Source organism: Ambystoma mexicanum, chromosome 10 (genome assembly GCF_040938575.1).
Source record: "Ambystoma mexicanum isolate Mex_15411 chromosome 10, UKY_AmexF1_1, whole genome shotgun sequence".
In the NCBI taxonomy this organism is placed as follows: Eukaryota; Metazoa; Chordata; class Amphibia; order Caudata; family Ambystomatidae; genus Ambystoma; species Ambystoma mexicanum.
The window spans coordinates 1,460,311,951-1,460,333,275 of record NC_090932.1 but is presented as its reverse complement, the minus strand read 5'-3'; the positions used below and the strand labels follow the sequence as shown (position 1 = coordinate 1,460,333,275).

Below are 21,325 nucleotides of genomic sequence, written 5' to 3'. Positions count from 1 at the left end.
CCATATGCATGCACACACACACCCATATACATCACCATCCCATTGCATGGTGCACACATCACCACTGCTGATTGCACACTTGACCCACATGCAAACAAAACATGGCACACAGCCCCTGAGGCATGGCTACAGCACGCAAGGCACAACAGACCTGTAGGCCACCCAACAAACACCATGCACAACATGGCTGCACCAGAAGGATGCCCAAACACTACACCCCCCCAACTCCTGTAAGCACCATGGCCTCCCCTCCAACATGTGCACGAGAATGCACAGGACTCTAAATGTACTATCATCGATGTATGTAGCATGTACGTTCACCCATGACTGATGCCCTTCCTCTCTGTCCCCCACAGGCACGGGATCAGACAGCGAGGCGGAACACACCTCCACACCAAAAAAGACACCAACACGCCTGACCTGAGGGAGCGACAACACCTCCAGGCCTTTGACATCAAGGGCTGGCCAGAAGCGAACCACCGCTCCCAAGCCACTGCCCCCCAGCCAACAGGGCGCACAGGCTGGAGAACCAGATGAGCAGCTATTTCCAACACCTAGGCAGGAGCCCCAGCAAGAGGACCCTGCTGCATCAAGGCACCCATGGCAAAAGGTACCCCTGTCACAAAGGTCACAACAAAGAAAATACCTGCCCCACAGCAAACACCTAAGGTGGATGAGGAGGGATCCCCAGCGGCCAGTGATGTGGAGGGGCCACACTCAACGGCCACCAGGGACCTTGGTAAGGCGGCACAATCTGTGCAACATAGCGCGGAGGAGGAGGAGGAACTGGAGGAGGCAGACACTGCAGGCTATTGCATGTCCGAGAACATGCCAAACACCCCAACCATACTGCCTACCCCACATTTCTCCTCCGAACATGGCTCAGGTGGACACAGCTCTGCGGAGGACATGCCCATAGTTGAACTCAGCCCTGACACCAGACACACACCACCTCCCGTGCAACCACCAGCTGCACAATCCATCCGGGACCTGGGGGGCCGGCTGACCCGTATGGAGGAGTGGCAGCAGGCTATGCATGACATGGTCAAGCAGTATGTTGCGGATGGGAAGCCACACGCCGGGCCATGCAAGAGAACTCCAGGACAGTAAGCCGTGCTGTCTACTGTGTGGCCCGACGGGTGCGTGAAGGTATGGAAGCCATGACACAGGCTGTCACCCAGTTGGTTGCCACAATGAGCCAACATCGTGATGCAGGGGCCGACCCACAACCCCACCTTCGACCAGCACAACCCCAGCGAGTTCTACCCAGACAAGCCAGGTGCAGAGGTCACTGCGCAGTATGCACCACCCAGACGAACAACCCCCTCCACCTAAAAGGAGGCATCAGTAGCCTGACACACATGGACATGTCAGGAGGGAGTCCAGTTGGACTTGAAGTGGGTGCAAGGGGGTATTGTGTGGGGGTGTTGGGGGCATGGGTGTGTTGGGGGCATGGGTGTGTGGGGGTTTTGGGGGTGTGTGGGGGGCATGGGTGTGTGGGGGTGCGTGGGTGTGTGTGGGTGTTTTGGGGTAGGGTGCGTAGGTGTTGGAGGGTGTGGGTGTGTGGGGGTTTTGGGGTGGGGGCATGTGGGGTGCTGGGGGGTAGTTTGTTGTATATTGAAGGGTAGAGGTCCACGTTGGTTCCTGTTCACTGTACATAGTTTTCCTTTAATTAATACACCTGGTGTGTATAAGAAACATGACTGGACATTGCTTTTTGAGTGTGTGTCAATTTATTTCTTAACAGTGCCCAGTGCCCTGTGTCCCCCATTCCCAGTGCCTTTTGTTACCCAGTCCATCAAAAGTATTGTGCAATCAATGTTTGGCGTACAACACGTCCTTCATTCACATTGTGCCGTGGTTGATATGCAGCATCTCCACCATCATCCTCCTTATCTTCTGGTAGAATCAGGTCTGTGTCAGGGGGCAGGGGTACGTTGCGCCGGAGGCACATGTTGTGCAGCATGGCACATGCCAACACTATCTTTCCCACCTTCTAAGGCCTTTATATGAGTGCCCCACCCGACCTGCTGAGGCAGCGAAAACAGGCCTTCAACAGCCAAAAAGTCTGCTCAATCGTGACACGAGTGCGTGCATGTGCACGGTTGTAGTCCTCTTCGTGCCTGTTGACTGGTTGCCTGATGGGGGTCAGGAGCCACGGCTTCAGGGGATACCCAAGATCTCCTCAACAGGAGCAATGGAAAGTGTATTTGTGAACATTGTTGTCATTCCTTGTGTGCAATGCCTGTACAGTGTTCATTGTCACATGCCACAGATTCATCATGACTGCACTTGACATGTCCTCATAGTAAGACACAGGTAAGTGTACTTAGGGATGATCCATGCTTGTGGGGTATGTGTGCCATTCAAGTCTTAGGAACCTTTCCATCAGGTACAGCAATCACACAAATGAGTTTAGAAGGACCATGATGTGCTGACATCTGATGGGTTTGTTGCATTTGAAATATGTATAATAAATGTGGAGTGTACCATGACACATTTGCCTGATGTGCTTCATGGTACGCAGTGGTTTGCTATTCATGTTTATGACTACTTAATGTCACCATGTACTTGTCCATCACTGCCTTCCCCCATATGACCGTGGCACAATGGCAATGGTGGTATGGTCCGCCAGTGACGGCAAACATTTCTGTGATGGGGCTGGGTGTGTACTGGCATGGTGGAGCAGAGGTACTGTGGATGGGTCCTGCGCAACTCACTCATATGTTAGTGGTGGTAACTGATTGGTGATTACATTACTTTCCTTGCTTGCACCATTGCAATTGGAAGTGTCCCTTGAGGTGCCTGGGCTGGTATACTTGTCTGTGGTGTACCTGTGGGGTGGGTGCAGTGACAGAGATTGCCATGTGTACCAGTTGGATTTGCCCCAGGCATAGCTGCATGCCTCGTGATGGACTTTGCTCCGCTCATGTATTTCATACATTGTGCCTGCAGGGTGGTGCATCGTGGTACCCATGGTTCCTGTCTGATGGTTTTCATGGTGCATGTGCTGGGTGCTGTGTATGTTGCTTACATTAACGCACAGCCGTGTAGGCATGCCACAACTGCATCCATTGGCTATGTCCAATATTCTGTCGAGGTGATTGGGGTCACAGTTTTACCACCCAGGTTGCTGGGTTCCCCCCCAACAACACCCCTCATACTCCAGCCAGCAGGCAGGTTGTCTATGCTTGTGGTTACCCCCCCACAGAACACCCCTCATACCCCCGCCAGCAGACAGGTTGCTGATGCTTGTGGTCCCCCCCAGGCAAAACCCCTCATTGTCCTGTCGTTGGACTTACCCAGCAGCCAGGTACGTTATGCAGCATGTCGTGCCATGTAGCGGGGAAGCGTGGAGTTGCGCAGCACCATGGCATCAAGTGTGGATTCCGGGAATCTTGCACAGCAATGCATAATTATTTGGCTTGCATCGCACACCAACTGGACATTCAGTGAATGGTAGAGCTTCCTGTTGCGGTACACTACATCCTCAGCATGCCAGACGAGCAACTCCACATGGGTACAGTCAATGGCACTGATTACGTTTGGCATGCCTACCAGTGCATAGAATGCCATTTTGGAAGCATTCTCCTTCACAGTCCGTGGTAAATAAATGTGGTCCCTTTCATGTTTCAGGAGGGCATCTAGCACCTGGTTGAGCACCCGGGAGAAACATGGTTGTGAGATGCCATGCAGCTGCCCCACTGTGTGCCGGTAGGTGCCTGTGGCAAGGAAGTGCAGCACAGAGACTACCTTCAGCAAAGGGGGGATGCCTGTCCGGATGTTGATGAGTATTATCAGGTTGTCTTGGATGAGGTCCACTATTGTGCATATGGTGTCCCTGTCCAGGCGGTACAGGATGTGGATCTGTGCAGGAGTTAGGTCAAATGGACTGGCCCTTAGGGGAGGGATTGGTGGTCACCTGTGGAGTACAACTGCCTGTACTGGTGATATGTGCTGGCCCTGTCTGACCCTCCTTCTCCTCTGATGCATTCCCTGGTTCAATGCCTGCTGGAGTAGTAGCAGTGCAGGCATGTCCTCCAGCCCCAGTATTGCAACTGTCAATGGTAGCATTTTGGGTTTGGAAGGGATGTGGTGTGTGTTTGTGGTCCTTTTGTGCTCTGCCAGACTCCATTGCCTCCACCTGTGCTGATTGTGTGCACCTGCAGCAGGTTTCAACACAGCAGATTGCTATTAACAGCTGCCCTGTGATGCCAGTGTTAACGGCATCAAGGTAACCGTTCTTACCGGCCTCTCGATGCCGGTAAGTGTGTTTTGGTGAACCTCATACTGTGCTCTTCTTTGCGACATGCTGGTGTTACTGGCACGGATGCCGCGTGCCCTCGCTCGTTCCAGGAAGCTGCTACCCGGAAACAATGGGTCCATGCAGATGCCAGTAGCACCGGCATCACAGGTCGTAATGCACCGGTCCGGTAGACGATGCCGGGATTCACGTACCGGTATCATTATTACGAGACCGGCAACCTTGTAATGAGGCCCATTGCCTTCGAATTAAAAAAACTAAAATGATTTATTTTTCATTGTGTCTGTTTGTTAAACCTTGCCTTTTATTAAAAAGCCAAAAACGATGTTGCTGCTGTATTCCCACTCCCTGTCCCTTGTCTCCAAATTAAGGCCTCATACATAACTGATGCCTGGGAGTGGGGGTTTCTGGGAGAGAAGTGCATTGTGATAACCCAAGCAATCACTGGGGGCTGTTCAAATTTCATAATTGTTAATGTGCAAGAAATCCTCTGTGTTTGTTTGATGCACAGTATCTACATTTTACCTGTGTGTTGTAGATCTGTAAATTCATTAGAATTACAAGTCAGTCAATTGGTGCAAGTAATGTAAAATTGTGATATTGTGTAGTGTCACGGCATTGGTGGCTGATGTTTTGGTTGCTATTCTTTTTTGTCAAACCTTAAATAAATATATATTCTTACTATACACCGGCCGTTCCTAGCTTATTGGTGGTACAGAGGGTATTTGCTGGGATGGTGCGAAATAGGTTGGAGGCATCACTAAAGTTGAATCTGTATAAGTGCTTTGGGTGCTCGCTGCCTTGCTGGGGGGGGGAGAACTCCCTGAGTTGAGAGTGACTGCCTAATTAATAATGAAAGAGCGTTGCTACCACCCAGTTAGGAGATGACAAGGGCTTGGGTAACTGTTCTGAAACCCAGGCTGGGATGAAGGACTTGACTTTGTGGATGACCAGGTACCATGCTGTCTGGATTTTTTTTGGCAATGTGAATTTTGAATGAGAGGTCACAGTCATTAGGTATACCAAGATATTTTGCTCTAGGTGAGAGTTGAGGAGAGTATTCATTAAACTTTGTTTCCATGAGCTAATTCTGGACTTGGACATGCTTGGGAGTGTTCTAGGAGAACACATTTGGGTTTTCTCTGGTTGAGCTTCAGGTAGGTGCTTGAAATCGAGACTTGGATGAAGGACACAGAGTGCTTGAGTCGATAGATGTCATTGATGCAATTGATCTTTAGGTAAAGCCGAGTGTCATCTGCTTATTGGTGTATCTTGACATTGGTGTTGGCAGGGAGTTCCCTCAGATGTTCCATGTAGAGGTTGAAGATGACAATGGACAAGAGGCACCCTTATGGAACTCAGAAGGTTTCTGGGTGGTGTTAGGAATCTTTATGGTCCATTTGGACAACATGATAACTGTTGGAGAAGTGGGAGCCTAGACACTGCAGGACTGTTTCATCAAAACCCATGCCCATGTCTTTCTTAGTAGATTATGCTATATATGCCTGAAAGTAAGCTTTTCTGGCTAAAACATCAGTTGTAGAACCTGCATAAACTTTACATTTTGGCAAGATTCTGTGTTTGAAAAAAACAAGTATCAGCTGTGCATATATTTATGTGTACATAGAAAAACAAGTTTTGTTTAAAAGTGGCAAACACAATTACAGTAACAATGGTGACGTGCACTGCTGGCTATTGGAAAATTATTTGCACTATTTTCAATATTGGTGCCCTAAAACCATGTCGGGTGAGGGAAATGATTACCAGAATTATATTTTAACTAAGCAAACTGTGGAAGCTCACACTGAAAATGGAAATTGCACAGCTCCCAGAAACCCTCTAATATCCGAAAATCAATCATTAATAGAGAACATGTTCCATTGATCCAATGTCCCAGTGCTGTCAGGGGACGGCAGGAGGTTTCGATTCTTGTTTTCATACAATAAACATATTACACATTGGTCGTTCATGGGAGAAAAACAGAAATTAAAAAAAATACTGTAAACAAATAACAAGGCGCTAGCATTGCATTGTCACACTCGGTGAATGCAAAGATGCTGTAAAACGATGGCTCCACCAGCCTCCTAGACACAATACTGTCACACATTGTTTTGCTGTCCATTTGTTGTGATAAAATCTCACATACCAGCAGCAGGCGGTGTAGACACGTCAGGGGTTTTTAAATTGTCCTGAGAAATGACCATCTATGCCAGCCGCACATGCACACGACACTAGGTGCCAAAATAGCTGCACGATAACTTTATTTATTTATTCACATCCCCCTCTCCACACAACCCTCAAAAGCTCAGCTGTTTAATTGAATTGCACTGCATCCCCTCCCTCCCCCTTCCCAGCCCTCATCGATCAGCACGTTATACGTCAGTATCGATAACTTTAGCTAAAGCAAAGTCAAGTGCAATCCAATTGCACACTTCCCAAATTGACCCGGGCGCGGCGAATACTTTGTGTGTGCGCGTGTGTGTGTGTGTGTGTGTAGCGTGTGTGTATTTTGTGGTATGCGTGTGTGCGCGCGTGTGTGTGGTAAACATGCCGCGGTAGCGGCGGCGTCGCCCGGCCCGGCTCCTAGCTCTGACAGACTTTCCCATGCTCATCTCTTCCTCACTTCCCCGTTTAATCTTTATATAAAAAGCGGGTGATAAAAGAGGAGAGTCCGACTGCCGGGCTGAGGCGGGGAGTCCAGCCACGATACCGCCGAGCCCAGCCTCCGAGTGCAGAGAGGAGGGGAAAAAAAAGCTCTCTTCAATAGCCCCCAAGATGGCCGCCAATGTGGGATCGATGTTTCAATATTGGAAGAAATTTGATCTGGGACGGCTGCAGGTGAGTGGCCGGCCCGCGCTTTTTCGGCTCTCGGGGTCCTATCAGAGGTCCGGGAGTGGGCGGCGGCGGCCGGGGCAGGATGGGGGCGAGTTTGGGGTCCGAAAAGCGCCCCGTCCGCCGATTGATAGGTATTAGCAATTGATCCTCGCTTGCCTTGCCTTTGTTCAGTTCAGTCATTGATTAGCGGCGGCGGCGGATGCGACCATAGAGCAGTACCAGAGCGGCGCGCTGAGGGCACTGCCGCCTGCCTGCCGGCCGCACAGCGAGGCTGCAGCCTCACCGCTTCTCTGCTTACACGGGTTTTATCCCGCAAACACCCTTTTCCGTGGGACCCGGGCTGCCGTTAAACTTTTATAATATTCTTCCCGGCTCCAGAGAGAGGCTGCCTTCCCCTCCTTTCTCCAGCAGCAGGGAGGTCGCTCTCTCTGCCCCTCTGCTGGGCTGCGCTGGAGCTGCTGCTGCTGCTTCTACTTTCAGGAGTTTTATTGCTTGGCTGCGAGAAATGTATTTGACTCTTTATGACAACACACAACTGAGAATTGTGGAAGTGGTGTGTGGTCCTCTCGGATGGGACTCGAATCTACAAGAATTACATCGATATGGGGCTTGATGCTAACTTGAAATCGAGATTGCGTTTATTACCATGTGTGTGTGCGTGTGTGTGTGTTTGTAGTGCACACACAATTCAATGTGCCGTCGCTTTCAAGCATGGTTTGATTGAGACTGTGTTTTCGACGTATGCAAATATTGCAGGTCCATTCTCTGTAGATGTGTATATTTGTTGAACATGCATTTGTACTGCTCACTGAGCTCTTATGTAATACCATCTCTCTCGCGCCCTCTCTCTCACACACACACACACATTGAATTGCGAGTACAAACTTGCATTTGTGTTTCAGTAGATGCTGTCTAGGTGTGTACATCTTTTTGAAGTTCTGCTTTAATTAATAGATGGTCAGTGCCAGCATCTCTATATTGACTGAATTTCAGTGACTGATATATTGTAAGCAGTCCGTAGACTTTCAATGCGATGATGCAAATATTGCTAATTTTCACAAGCCGGTCTTAATGTCTTACCCCGAATGCAAATGGTTTGCAGATAATTGTATGGTTGTATGGGATTTAAAAAGAAAGCTCCTCGCTGGTGAGCAATGAAGCACTGTACATATAATGTTGCGTGAAATGTGACATTTTTACATGTTTGCGCAGCCCACGTATGATTTTTTTTTAAAAAAAGGTTTTCTAACACGTTATATTTGTGTCTGATTAAAATTCAAAAAGTGTGTCTTTAAGTGCAAGTGAGTCGTGTAGGGGTTCGCCGGCCGCCCTGTGTTGGCTATTAAGGGCTTTGTAATTGTATTCCCTGCTAATGTTTGTAAATCAGACCTGGGCGCTCTGAGGGCAGGCTTTTTATTTATGATTGATGCTCTGTAACATAAGGAATGACAAGAGCATGGCAAGCAGATATGGGGGGCGGGGGGAGAAGGCAGACGGGAGCATGAAATCTGCTCAGGGCTGGCTAGGACCCCTCTGTGGCCCTATTGTTGTTCAGCGCTTGATCATTAATGTGCAGATTTACAGCAGTGGTATATTCCAATGCCTTCATCCCCAAATGGCACTTACCAGCGTACTGTATTAGCCAACTAATATACAATATTATAAAAACTCGTTCAAGGCATACACAGAGGTACGCAATTTTTTTTTTTTAGAGTAGTGCATTATTTTTTATGAATGCCCTTTTTTTATAGATTAAACTGTAAGGTGGATGGCGCCTGTTATGTGGGTTCCAACAACTGGCGCTGTTCACCCTGGAAACCTGTATTTACTGTATATTGCAATGCACAGCAGAGGTAGTTGCTACTTTGCATAGCTATAACCTGATCTTTTCTCTGCAGGCTACTGGTTGGTTTAAAATGCACTCTGTAAGATGTACAGCCTACAACTAAAACATTCTTTTGTACACTAGGCTAAGGACTGCTGTTTGAACACCACTACTGAAGCACACCACTTCACATATGCTTACACACATGATGCAATCGCTGCATATCGCCTGCTTTCCATGGATTTCCACTGGCATGTGTTTGAAAGTTTTCCGCCCATTTCCCTGCCCAGGGACGTAGAAACAAAGCCCCCGATTCACCGCACTATGCCCGTGACCTTTGTACAGCACTTGGCAACTGGTATTTCTTTCTGAAAACGAATCTGATCAGCTTCAGGAATGTGTGTACAACTGAGCAAGATCCAGATTGATTTTTTTTTCTCTCCAGCTCAATTGTGCTCCACAGAAGGAGGTGTATGGCTTTAATTCCCTCTGATGTTCTGGCTGAATGGGCAGCTGTGCCTGGGTGCTGAGCTGCAAAGTGAGCAGCGGCAGCGGGGGCTGGCCAGGCAGCCGTGCTAGCGCCGCCCCTGCTTCCTGGTGGGAAAGGTGACCTTGTGCCCATTCGGCCTTATGCCCTCCATTACGAATCCCGACGCAACCCATTTATTATTGCTCCTAATGCACCGTTTGTACACACGGGCCTGTTTGCCTTAGGGCGCCAGTAGAACGTCGGGCTTGGACAACCTTGATCAATTGTGGGCATATGAAAGCATTCCAATGGCCTGCAACACACATTCTGCCTGCAACACTGCAGGGTTCCATGTGTTAATATCCCCCGCAAAAATATCGCCATACAAGAATGGTTCTGTATTTTTGCGGCAATATTATCCCATTGAACCTGCGGGGGGCGAGGGGGAGGGACCCCGCAACCCCCATATTATTTTCAGGGAGCGGGGGACACACCTGCAACCCCGCTCCCATTTACCCCAAAAAGTATCCCCACTAATAATATCTCCTATGGCCATTCCGGACGACCATATATCTGGCAATATTATTGGTGGGGACAATATTACCTGATACACACTGGCTTAGGGTAGGCTAGGGCAGAGCAAAGATAACGTTCCACCCGAGATAATGCCAGGCATATTTCATTTTTTTAGTGTACGTTACTAATGCAGTATTTTGTTTTTACTACGTTCCAGTATCTACTCGCCATTACTGGAATCATAACTAGGGCTATTGTGCCCTTTGTGCTTGTTCCGTTATAACAATGCATAGATTATATATACACCAACCTTTTGACCATAGATGTTCAGTAAACACACCCTGGGGAATTTAATCCTGTGCCAGGAACGTACATCCTCCTTTTAGACCCAAGTGGTTTCCTTTGTATTGTTTTAAAGCAAGTCTTCATGGCCTAGTAAACTCTCGATACCAATTACAGCTTGTGCTATGCTGAGCGAGCAGTCTTATCAAATACAAGAAAGCACTCTTCGTTCTCGCCCGCTCCACAGGACGTTTTATTTATAGTATTCCGCCACTGTGTGCACTACTCGGCTTTGTGCAGTGTGTAGAAAGGAGTGTGACGCTTGGGCGTGTAGCCTCCTAAAGTTGTATTACTTTTCATAACTAGAAGCCTCTGAAAATGCCACATAGCATTTGGTTCTGTTCAAGCCTTCGAAGGAGCTTGAATGTGATTAAAATGTTGTTACAAAATGATGTTCTGCATTGCAAAAATGTTTGCTCATGAGCCGCAGAGGGAATTGAGATGTCCATTAAGGGAAATGGCACGTCGGCTTAGTTAAAAGTGCTGTCATTTAACAGCATGTCAGAATTCTTTCTATGTAGATGCCAGCAGGAAATGAGCAATCAGTTCCAGTGACTGAAGCTTATTCTTCAAAAGTTGAGCAGCTAAACTTGCCCTGCCTATTGGGTAAGTATTAGCTGGCAAAATCTGTGTCACCCTTGAAAGTGAGTACAGTAGTCCCGCTGCAAAACGTTTCTCAAAACATAAAAAGTAAAACTGCCACCAGAAATAGAGGTTTTCGTCTGTAGCTTTGCTCCATTGTACTCCAGCACGTTTCAAAACGCAAACATTATGTGGCCGATTCATGGAATTTCTCATAGAAATCGTGCAAGGGCCACGTGCCGAGTGTGACACTGCGTGAGCCTGTGCACTGAAGGAAAAATGCGTGCTACACGTATTCATGGAATTGACAGTGCAAAGTAACCGTATTCGCAAGTCACGGCCGGAATGCCCTGACATGCCCCCGACTAGCCCACACGCAAAGCAGAAAACTGCCAGATCCGCCACCTTTACGCGCTCCCACGGACATGAATACACGCATCCTTCAAACAGTGCGTGGGGTCCCAGTAAGCAGGCATGCAACTCGGGGACCTTGCACAGGGTCCCCTGTAACTGTATCCGGCACCCCGACAACATGCGTATGAAAAAATCATAACTTCGCAATAACTCTGGAAACGTGCATGCAAACCCGCGTAAAACCTTCCTGCACCCCGCTACACTGCTTACGCGCACCCCTAAATCACATCAGGACCCCGATTGAGTACACGCACCTCAAAATCTGACACGCAAGTCCACCCGCACGCTGAAAATCCTTTGCACAAGTGTCCTTACTCCAGCCTTTGGATGGCGGATCGTATTAAGGACTTGCATGCTCATTTACCAGCCGAGACATTGCGTAATCGAATCCATGAATATGTCCCATGCTGCGCAATTGTGGGCGTGTGAGGGACTGCCTGCAGGCCGTCCCTCAGAATGCCAATTTTTTCACAAGTTCTCCCCCATTTTTAGTGTTTCACCCCCTTCCAAGGCCTCTGCGCTAGCCACTCCCACGCTCTGCTTGGAGTCTTGCGCAAGGCCCTTGACGGCTCGGAACAGACGGGCCGAGCAATCGCGAACTCCACGCAATTCCAAGAAAAGTACTGCGCATTCGATTCCATGAATCGACAAAGGGGGATTTGTGCGAAGTTGCGTGCGCAAGTACCCTATTTTCTGCGCAGTAAATTAATTGAATCAGCCCCTATATGCAATGCACCATTCTTGTTGTCGACTTGATAAAGGGGCTAGGCTAGCTTATTCTTTAGCAGTGATAACCAGTTGCACTCATTCCTTGATTAGTCACTGAGAAGAACATATGCAATGTCAGTCTGCCATTTTTACTCACTGCCAAGTGTGATAGGCAGTCTGGCATGCTTGTCAACCTTTAAGTAATTCTATTCATTGAGATCCTATTGACACATATTTCAGTAGATTGCCTGAGGAGAAATACTTGTGGATGTGTAGTTCTTCAACATCTCTCCCATTCTAACATTTTGTACATTTCACAATTACATTTCGCTGTGTCCAGGACTGCACAAATAACCCTTTTGGACAGCATACTCTCGTTGTGATAAAAAAATTGACATTAGTTATTACAGGCAAGATGGCATAGAAAAGGTTTGTTTTGCTTGCAGTTAGACCAGGTGGCACGTTGGTGCGCCATTAGCTTTATCTGCAAAGCGTTTGCCATTGCCCTGATGGGAGCATAGAAGTAACCATGTTTTTTGGATCTTCACATGTCTTTGGCATCCTTAGCAACTGTACATTGTAGCCAATGCTTCAGTTCTTGTTCTGTGTGATAATGCCTGCCATGGAATGTCAGCAGTAAAATCAATGATGGCGACACGCCCCTTTACCTCTCCCTTTCTCTTATCCCACCTCCCCATGTATGGTGGGATTAAAAGGAATGCTTTTTCCGTCCTTCCGTGGCCTGCAATGTTTACCCAGTACAGATATACAGTGAGAGTAAATCATGAAATTCCAATACTAGTAATTTGAAAGCCATTCCATTATTTTGGAAGTCTAAATACTTATATGTTCAAAGTTTTGTGAGTAAATGATTCCCATAGCAAGAAATGGCTATCCGTACAAATACGAATGCAAAACTGCACAGCACAGGCACAGAAGCTATCTGGTAATGGCTGCCATGGTTGGTTGACCTGGCCTGGCTAGTCCAAGTTGATAGGCCTGAGCGTGGGGCAGGTGACTCTAGTGGAAATTCAGAAACGTCTATTTAAATACACTCTGTCAGGCAGGGGAGACAGCAACGTGCAGCTGTTCATTGGACCATTGGCGAGAGAACCGGTGCTCGTATCATTTAATACAGTCTGTCTTTTCTCCCACCTGATTGGATAAGCACTCGTACCCGGGTGCTGGTGAAAATGTTTAACCATACACTTCAGTGATTATTTTCTGGATATCATTTCCATTGTTTTAGCTGCCTTCTAATCCGTACTATATGACTTATTTTCCTCTCACTTCCCACTGCTTTTTTTTCTCAGCTAAATCTCAGCATCCTCAGCCTTGGGTCACCCCATTCATACTTTTGCTCTGCACAAACATGCGTCTGCTGCTCCGCAAATTGAGGCATACCCACTCCCATGAGGACCTGCAACTCTACTTCTCTGCTGTGAACTCTTCTCTCGTGTCTGCTCTTGTTAGAGCTAAAAGCGAATTTTCATTGAAAACCATTTCACCGGTTCTACTCAAATTGGATAGTAGAACATCTGCTCATAAACAAACAGCACCTCTATTTGGAAAAAAGATCAGTAAGTAAAGCCTCAAATAAATCGACGACACTGAACGTCGGGACGACCTCAGCTCCTTCGTATCCTATCAAGGGAACTCTCTCTCCAACAGAAAGTGATCTGATGGCAAGTGCTCTAGAGCTGGACAGTCAGTGGACTGTTCTGGAAAACAAAACTAAGAAGCCTTCCCAAACTAAAAGGAAAGCATTATCGCCCCGAGGAATCCTAGCCTAGTGACCCCAGTCAAAAAGGTAAGAATACTGGATCCTGGATCACCAGTATTTCTCACCCTAGAAGAAAAGGAAGATCTGGTCCTGGCCATGGACAAGTCCAAACTTACCTCATCCAAATTAAGGTCCGGCCAAGCCTTCCCTTACAAAAGCAGAGATCGCTCTATGACATGGAAATCAAGGGTCCACAAAAAACAAGATACAGATCACCGACAACACAAGAAGGAGGCGTTCAACAGACGATATTGATAGAGAAACTATATTGATAGAGAAGTAAAACGAATGCGCATTTTGAGAGAGAACAGAACATTGAAAACTCGCAATTTTACCCTGGAGCCCTGCCAGAAAAAGGGAAATAACATCATCTTGAACAGAACCTTCATTCTGAACCTGCTTCACCAGATCCCCTCACTCCGATCGCTAGACTCAGATGACATAGACGTGGTACAATTTGCTCAACCAAACTCAATTAACAGCGTATACGTCCACATCTGCTCATCTACAGTCAGAAGAATGCTTAAAGAAGAGACATTTAAATTAAGAACCCTGGGCTACGACTTGAGAGAAGTCGACAGTCACTATTACAAAACAGATAAAGGGTCCACAAGATCCTACTCACTTAAGAACTCTCTTAGTAACCCGATGGGGAGTCGAAGACCTAGAGAGCACTCAGTTAAAAGAGCCATTCTATCGAAACATTCGGGATTGTCAAACTTTCAAGCATCACAGAGTTTGGTCCAGTGGAGAACTCCAACTGGCAAAAAGAAAGACACAGACCTAAGGCGAGGCCCTTTGACAAATCAACACAAGGATTATCAAAGCAGACCCCTAGGGGAAGGGAAACATAGACAATCAGAGGTGCATAGGTCTAAACAACTTTCAGAGCCGCATAAAAACAAAGGCAAACAACTCACACTCACAGTAAGGAGTTTGATATTTCCATTGATAACAACCAAGTCCCGCACGGCCCCTTGCCAAATTGGAACAAAACCATTGATCAAGACCTCACAAGACCCAGAAAAAAAGTATCATAAAACCACTTGCGTCTCAACCAAAGAGACAGAGAGAAAAAAAAGCTGGGCCTGGCTTCCGGAAACCTTGTCAACCCACCAAAGGGCATAGCCACGATCAATCCTAACAAGACAGAAACATGAGCCACCGAAACATCAGAAAACCAACTAAAACTAACCATGGGATCATGGAACACTCATGGCTTTACTCATTTGACATCAAGGTCGGACGTGAACCTAGGATCGTTCGACCTAATATGCCTTCAGGAAACGTGGCTTCTAAGAAAACCAACAATTGACGGCTTTGAAATCGACTTTTCTCCAGCAACCCAGGGACCAGTGGGCAGGTCATGTGCTGGTCTGCTCACTGCTATTCGATCTTGCAGCGAATTACAACTGGAAAAAACACTTGTGAACAACGCTTTCATTTTGGCATCTCGGATTTCGTGGCATTCAACTCCAGCTCTCAGAGTCTTAACTAAATCCAGACACTACTTGGTTGTCAATATCTACTGGAACCCGAAAGTTCTCAAGGAACCAGCCTTTTTGCTCAAGATAGAACAACTAATTGAGGACACGACACACTCAATGGAAATCGATCATAACATAAACTGTGGAGATGTAAACGCAAAGATACCTACCATCGATCTGAATAAAGAGGTCCCCCGCAGTGCCCCGGAAGCTTTGAGGGCAGGCGCGGGAGCGACAGCTCGACACTCAGATCAGAGAGGAAAAAGCTGGGCGAACCTTATGGATGGATTAGATCTACACAACCTTCACGCTTTAACTCCCACAACAGCAACTACCATTCCTACCTGGGAACAGGGCAACCATAAAGCTTTTCTGGATTATGTTTACATATCTAGAAACTTGTTTGCAAGAGTCACCTCATTTAAGGTGATTAGGATTCAAAACCGTGACCATTACCTGCTGTCGATCACCTGGATACTGCCAGAAACTCAAGAGCTGATCAAAAGGAAAGCCATGACTTTCAAAATTAACTCAACCAATGTGGGTACCAGATTGAGACTCAACACCGAGGCGCTAAGAACAATAACAAAACAATAGGCAAAGGCGACCACAGAAAACACGTTGAAGTCACTAACCCCAAATTTGGACTATTGCCCTCTGCTGATCCCAATTCAACAACAAAGGAAAAATCCAATAGCATTTGAAAACCACTTACATGCTACAAACAAGCAATTGATTGAAAAAAGGAGAGAAATGTGAAGGGCCCTTAGAAGAGCCAAAACTTCCCCTTCTACGATCAACTACAAAGTAGCTAGGAAAGCGAGGAAGATCTACACAAACTGGGTAAAATCCTTCAAAATCCCTCTGAAACCATGCTGAGAAGCCTTAATGGTAAACAACCTACAGCCTTTTGGGCACTCATTTATTCAAAAGGGAAAAGTACGATGGACGCCTTGACCAACGGCATCGGTGAAAATCACTGGATATCATACGTTTCAGAGATGTTTGCTCCAATTACGGCTAAAAACCAGATCGCCTCAATCAAACAGCATTGCTTGGACATAGAACAAGACAAAACGGAGATCTGCCAAAGAATATGCAAGTTAAACAACTCTCGAGTGCCAGGGCCGGACGTAATCTCCAACTTGGACCTGAAAAACAACATCAAATCTTGGGGGGGTCTTAGTAGCACAGCTATTCAAGAACTGTGCTATTGCCCATACGATTCCGACTTCATGAAAGGCAGCCAATGTTGTCCCAATTTACAAAAAGTGGAACAAGGGCAACCCAAGTAATTATCGCCCTATTGCCCTACTGGACACAATAGGGAAACTATTAGGATACTTCCGTCTTGACAAAATCAAGATCTGGGCAGCAAACTCCAAAGGCCACAACCAATTCCAAACCGGTTTCGTTAAGAATACAGGAACAACGGCAAACATAATGCTTTTGAGCATCCTAAAAGCCAAGGTATTGGAGGGAAGTCCAAAAATACATCTGGCGTTCGTGGACCTCTCCCAAGCATTTGACACAGTCAATAGGGAGAAACTATTGTCCAAGTTGAGGAGTTAGCAATGCCGTTGTGTGATTCTCAACCCGATAATCAAACTACACTCCAGGACATCTATGAGAGTTCACTTAAATGGGGCTGGTCAATTATTCGAACCCATCCAAACAAAGGCGTTAAACAAGGATGCCCTCTGGCGCCGGCATTGTACAATGTATATATTGGTGACTACTAGACATGGGAAAACACAATTAGTCTTTCCACCCTCTTTAGGGAACCAGATAATAAGCAGACTGTTGTACGCTGACGACATTCTTCTGCTTGATCAAACACCGGTTGGACTTTAAAGAAAACTGGACGCCCTGCTGGCCTATCTGCAGACAAATGATTTGAAACTCAACTCTACAAAAACCAAGGTGATGACACTAAAAAAACGACTACCATAAAGGCAAAAACAAAATGGTACATAGCAGGTGACCAACTAGAGAAAATCAAGGCCTTCAGATACCTGGGCGTTACATTTAATTGCAACCGCATCGTGCAAGAAACAATGCTAGCGAAAACAAAACTATGATAGTCCAAATACGAACCCTGGACAGAAAATTCGGCAGATTTTCACTAAAAACGGCATTGAATTTTTACAAGGCTAAGGATGTCCCTGCAATCACGTACGGAGCGGAAGATATGCCTCTGATACCACTAAACATCTGGACTAAATTAGAAGGATACTTTTGGAGAAAATTGCTAATACTCCCGCAATCTACTCCTATGGCTTCTATACGAAGAGAACATAGCCTTACATCTCTAAAAGGAACGGTTGAATTGAATGGTCTGATGCTACACAGAAAAATAAGACTCTCAACCCAAAAAATCTTTGAAGTGATTCAAGAAGAACTGAACGCAGGCTCCAACAAAATGCTGACCATGTGGGGAAAAAACAAATCACAAATCTTGGAGGAAATAGGAAGCTCCTGGGTGGAACTGGAATCCAACCCAAACAAAACAGCAAAATAATTTAAGGAGTATGACTGAATCAAAACCTTAGAAATTGCGCCAAAAAACAAGCTAACCACTGACCTACCAACTAATTCTCAAAAAGCAAACAAACCCATGGGATACCTGATGAAATGTCCAAGCAAAAAAATCAGATCCACTTATCTGAGGGCTAGGCTCAACCTTCTAAAGATTAATGAAATACTGGTGATCAGAGGTCTAGCCGAAAACAAAATCTGCAGATTCTGTGACCAGGCGGATGCCATAGAGACTTTGAAACACCTTCTACTGTCATGCCCAGGTTTGAGCTAGAAAAGAATGATGCACATGGGTCAGTTGTTTAAGAACACACAATACTGGGAAGAAGAATATTGGTGGAACCTGTTGATGTCAGGAAAAGATACCAAAACAGTAATTGCAGTTGTGCAATTCCTTCAAAACATACATTTAAGCTCTGGAGTAAGGTCGCCTCCTAAACGCAACTGAAACAGTGGGACAACAGACAAGCTAGACCCAAAGGAATGATGAATGAATTCTTGTTAAAACAGTCTAAAAACAGTTAAATCAAGTAATAATAATTTTATTTTGAAAAAAAAGGGAATTCTACCTAACCCCCATTGACTCTCACTCCAACCATCCTCACTGGCTACAGGGCACCATAATCTCACTCTTCCTAAGTCTACGACTATCAACTCCACTCTCACAGGGAATGACCTAGCTGAATACTTTGCTGCAAACATTTCCAAAATTAGAGACTCTCTCTTGACCTTCCTCACACTCAGTCCTCCTACATTCTACACCCTGCCTACTCTACCACCATCCTCTGCCTCATCTCCCACTTTAGTCACACTAATACTGATGAAGTGTTATCTCTGATGAAGGCTACCCCCCCTCTTGTGCCCCATCAGACCCTCTTGGTCCACAGCTAGTCAAGCCTGTTGCCCCTATCGCGGCCTCTCTCCTCGTTGAACTCTTCAACCTGCCCATCGACTCCGCTTGCTTTCCCTTTGTTTTCACAAAAACCATGGTCATCTCTCTCCTAAAAAAGCAAGGGGCTGGCCCAAATTTACCGGCTAAATTTCACCCTTTGTCTGTCCTTCCGCACTACTCTAAAGTGCTTGAAAGCGTTGTGTTCAACCATTTTACCAATTTCTTAGACATCTGCAAGCAGGTTTCCATCCTGTCACTCCACGCAAACTGCTCTCATGAATGTGTCCAACTTCATCGCCTCTGCTAAGTACTCAAACCTATCCTCTATTCTAATTCTCCTTGACCTGTCTGCTGCCTTTGACACAGTTGATCACTCTGATGTCCTTAATACTATCTTTCTTTTTGGGATTCACGATCAAGCCTTTGTTTAGATTGAATCCTACCTTGGACCTCACCAACTCTCTGTGGCCTGGAGCAACACCACCTCTCAACTCACTCCTCTAACTGTTGGTGTTCCACAAGGCTCTGTCTTGGGTCCGCTCCTCTTTACACTCTACACTTCTGCTCTTGGGGCACTCATTTCCACCATTGGGTTCTTGTACCAACCCTTTGCAGGTGACACCCAAATCATCTTCACTTTTCCTGAACTCTCCTCTGATCTCTCTATCAAAATGTCAAACGTTCTCTCTGCCATTAAATATTGGATGGCTACGCACTCTCTGATGTTAAACTCTACCAAAACAGAGATACTCTTCTTCCCTGCTAAAAGATTTATCTCATCTCTTCCTCTGCCTATCCAGTTCCCACCGGGCACTCTCCCCCACTCTTCTTCAGCTAGAAACCTCAGCGTTATCTTTGACCCTTCTCACAACTTCTCTACTTTCAGCTCCAAAACTGAAACAGCAGCTTGTCTCAACCTCCTAAATATTAGGAAAATCAGGCACCTCCTTCGTTTCACACCACCAAGCATCTCTTAACCACTCTTGTCTTCTCTAAACTGGTCTACTGTGTCAGCATCCTCTTTGGTCCCCCCTACCATGTTTTCTGTCCTCTCGACAAGATCATTAACTTCGCTACCAGCACTGTCTTTGAACTCCCCCGCTTCACACCTACTTCCTTGTACCATCACCAGGCTGGATAGCTGATGATGCAAATTAGGGCCAGGTTTAAATGTCTTCTCCTGGTTCGCAAATCTATCCACTGTATCTATCCTCCTCTATTCAACTCTATAAGCCTTCTCGTAATCCCCACTTGTCTCCTGGACTACCCTTGTGGCTCCTCGCTCTCCCAGCGCTTCCTCTAGCTTCTGCTCTTTCTCTCTTCTTGTTCCACTTGCATGGAATTCTCCTCCCCTGAACATCCGAGAAACAGTCTACACAGATTTGTACAAAACCAAACTAAAAGCCTAATTCCTCGCCTTTGAGTTACCCTCTTACTTTACCTCTCATCTGCCTGCTGGCTAATATTTTCCCTCACTTCTAACCTGCCTCTGGCTCCCACTTCCTCTGTCTCCATTCAAGCACTTCACCCATCATGGTCACGCCCCAAGCACAACTGGCAGTACCATCTACCTGCACTTAAAAATGTCCAATGTTGGTCGTCCTTAATCTATGTATGTCTACTTATGTATTGTCCGCGGTGACTGTTCCATTTACTCTCCTCCACAACCTGGTCAGAATGTCCCTCAAACTCACCCCATTGTAAGAAGCTCACTGCTTCCCGTCAAATCTAATTCCTTATTTATTGTACATTCTTTTGTGATCAAAATAGCATTGTTCCTTCTGTAAATAAATAAATTGTCTGTGACATTACAGAAGTTGACCAGCATTATGCAAATCCATCCACTGCTTCCCAAACGGATCACATGTGGAAGTGATGTTTTAAATATACTGAAACATATGGAAGACGTAACTTCTTGGCACTCTTAGAAGTTTTATTTGTGCCTTTTTCTGCCATTAAAAAACCCTAAAAGACATAATCAAATAATTCATTACAACTCATATTTTTGCTGTTAGCAGTTCTGCATGACTAACTCTGTTTTTGTTGTACGGCTATGTACATATTTTGCATTTGATATCTGCCAATTAGATCTGGGTGAATAGTTCCACCTGCAGGCCGTATAGGCAGAATCCATTGTGGTACCTGCACTGCCTCCTGGATCGTTTACGCACAGCATTTCGCATGTTTGCACTGGCTGTCATCATAGGATGGTGCAAGACTTTTCTGCCAACCAGTTCAGTTAATTTATTGCTTGATGAAAGTTTATCAACCATGCAATCATGTAATACATCAAAACTACAGAATTATACATTTAAAAAAAACAAGCGCTTTAGGATAGGATTGTTTTGTATATTCGTGCACCTAATGGCACATCTTTCACCTCGTGGGTGGAACTACAGAAGTGGCAGATGACCTCTACAGACTGCAGTTCTGCATTTCGTGAAATGTGACAGGTGTTTTGCCTCACTCCCAACAGTGGCATCTCTCCTGAAAACATCAAGCGCAACCTCGTCCCCGCCTCCCCTAAGAACTTTGATGAACCTTACAACTATTTTGTACCAACTCGGTGCCTGCTACTTGTATAGACTATAAGACAGCAATGTTCTCTGCAATGCATGTGTAAGCTGATGTTTTGTGAACAAGTGTAAAAAGTAATGTATGAAGTTTGAT

At 46.1% G+C, this 21,325-nt stretch overlaps 1 protein-coding gene across 2 annotated transcripts in view; it reads left to right on the top strand.

Annotated features, from left to right (window-relative positions):
• The first annotated feature begins 6,659 nt into the window (after nt 1-6,659).
• The window catches only part of CUX2 (cut like homeobox 2), a 1,287,506-nt gene continuing 1,272,840 nt past the window's right edge, over nt 6,660-21,325 (top strand). For both annotated transcript variants that reach the window (XM_069619531.1, XM_069619530.1), the window contains exon 1: nt 6,660-7,102. The gene's annotated coding sequence lies outside the window, so the exon portion shown is untranslated. The remainder of the gene's footprint in view (nt 7,103-21,325) is intronic.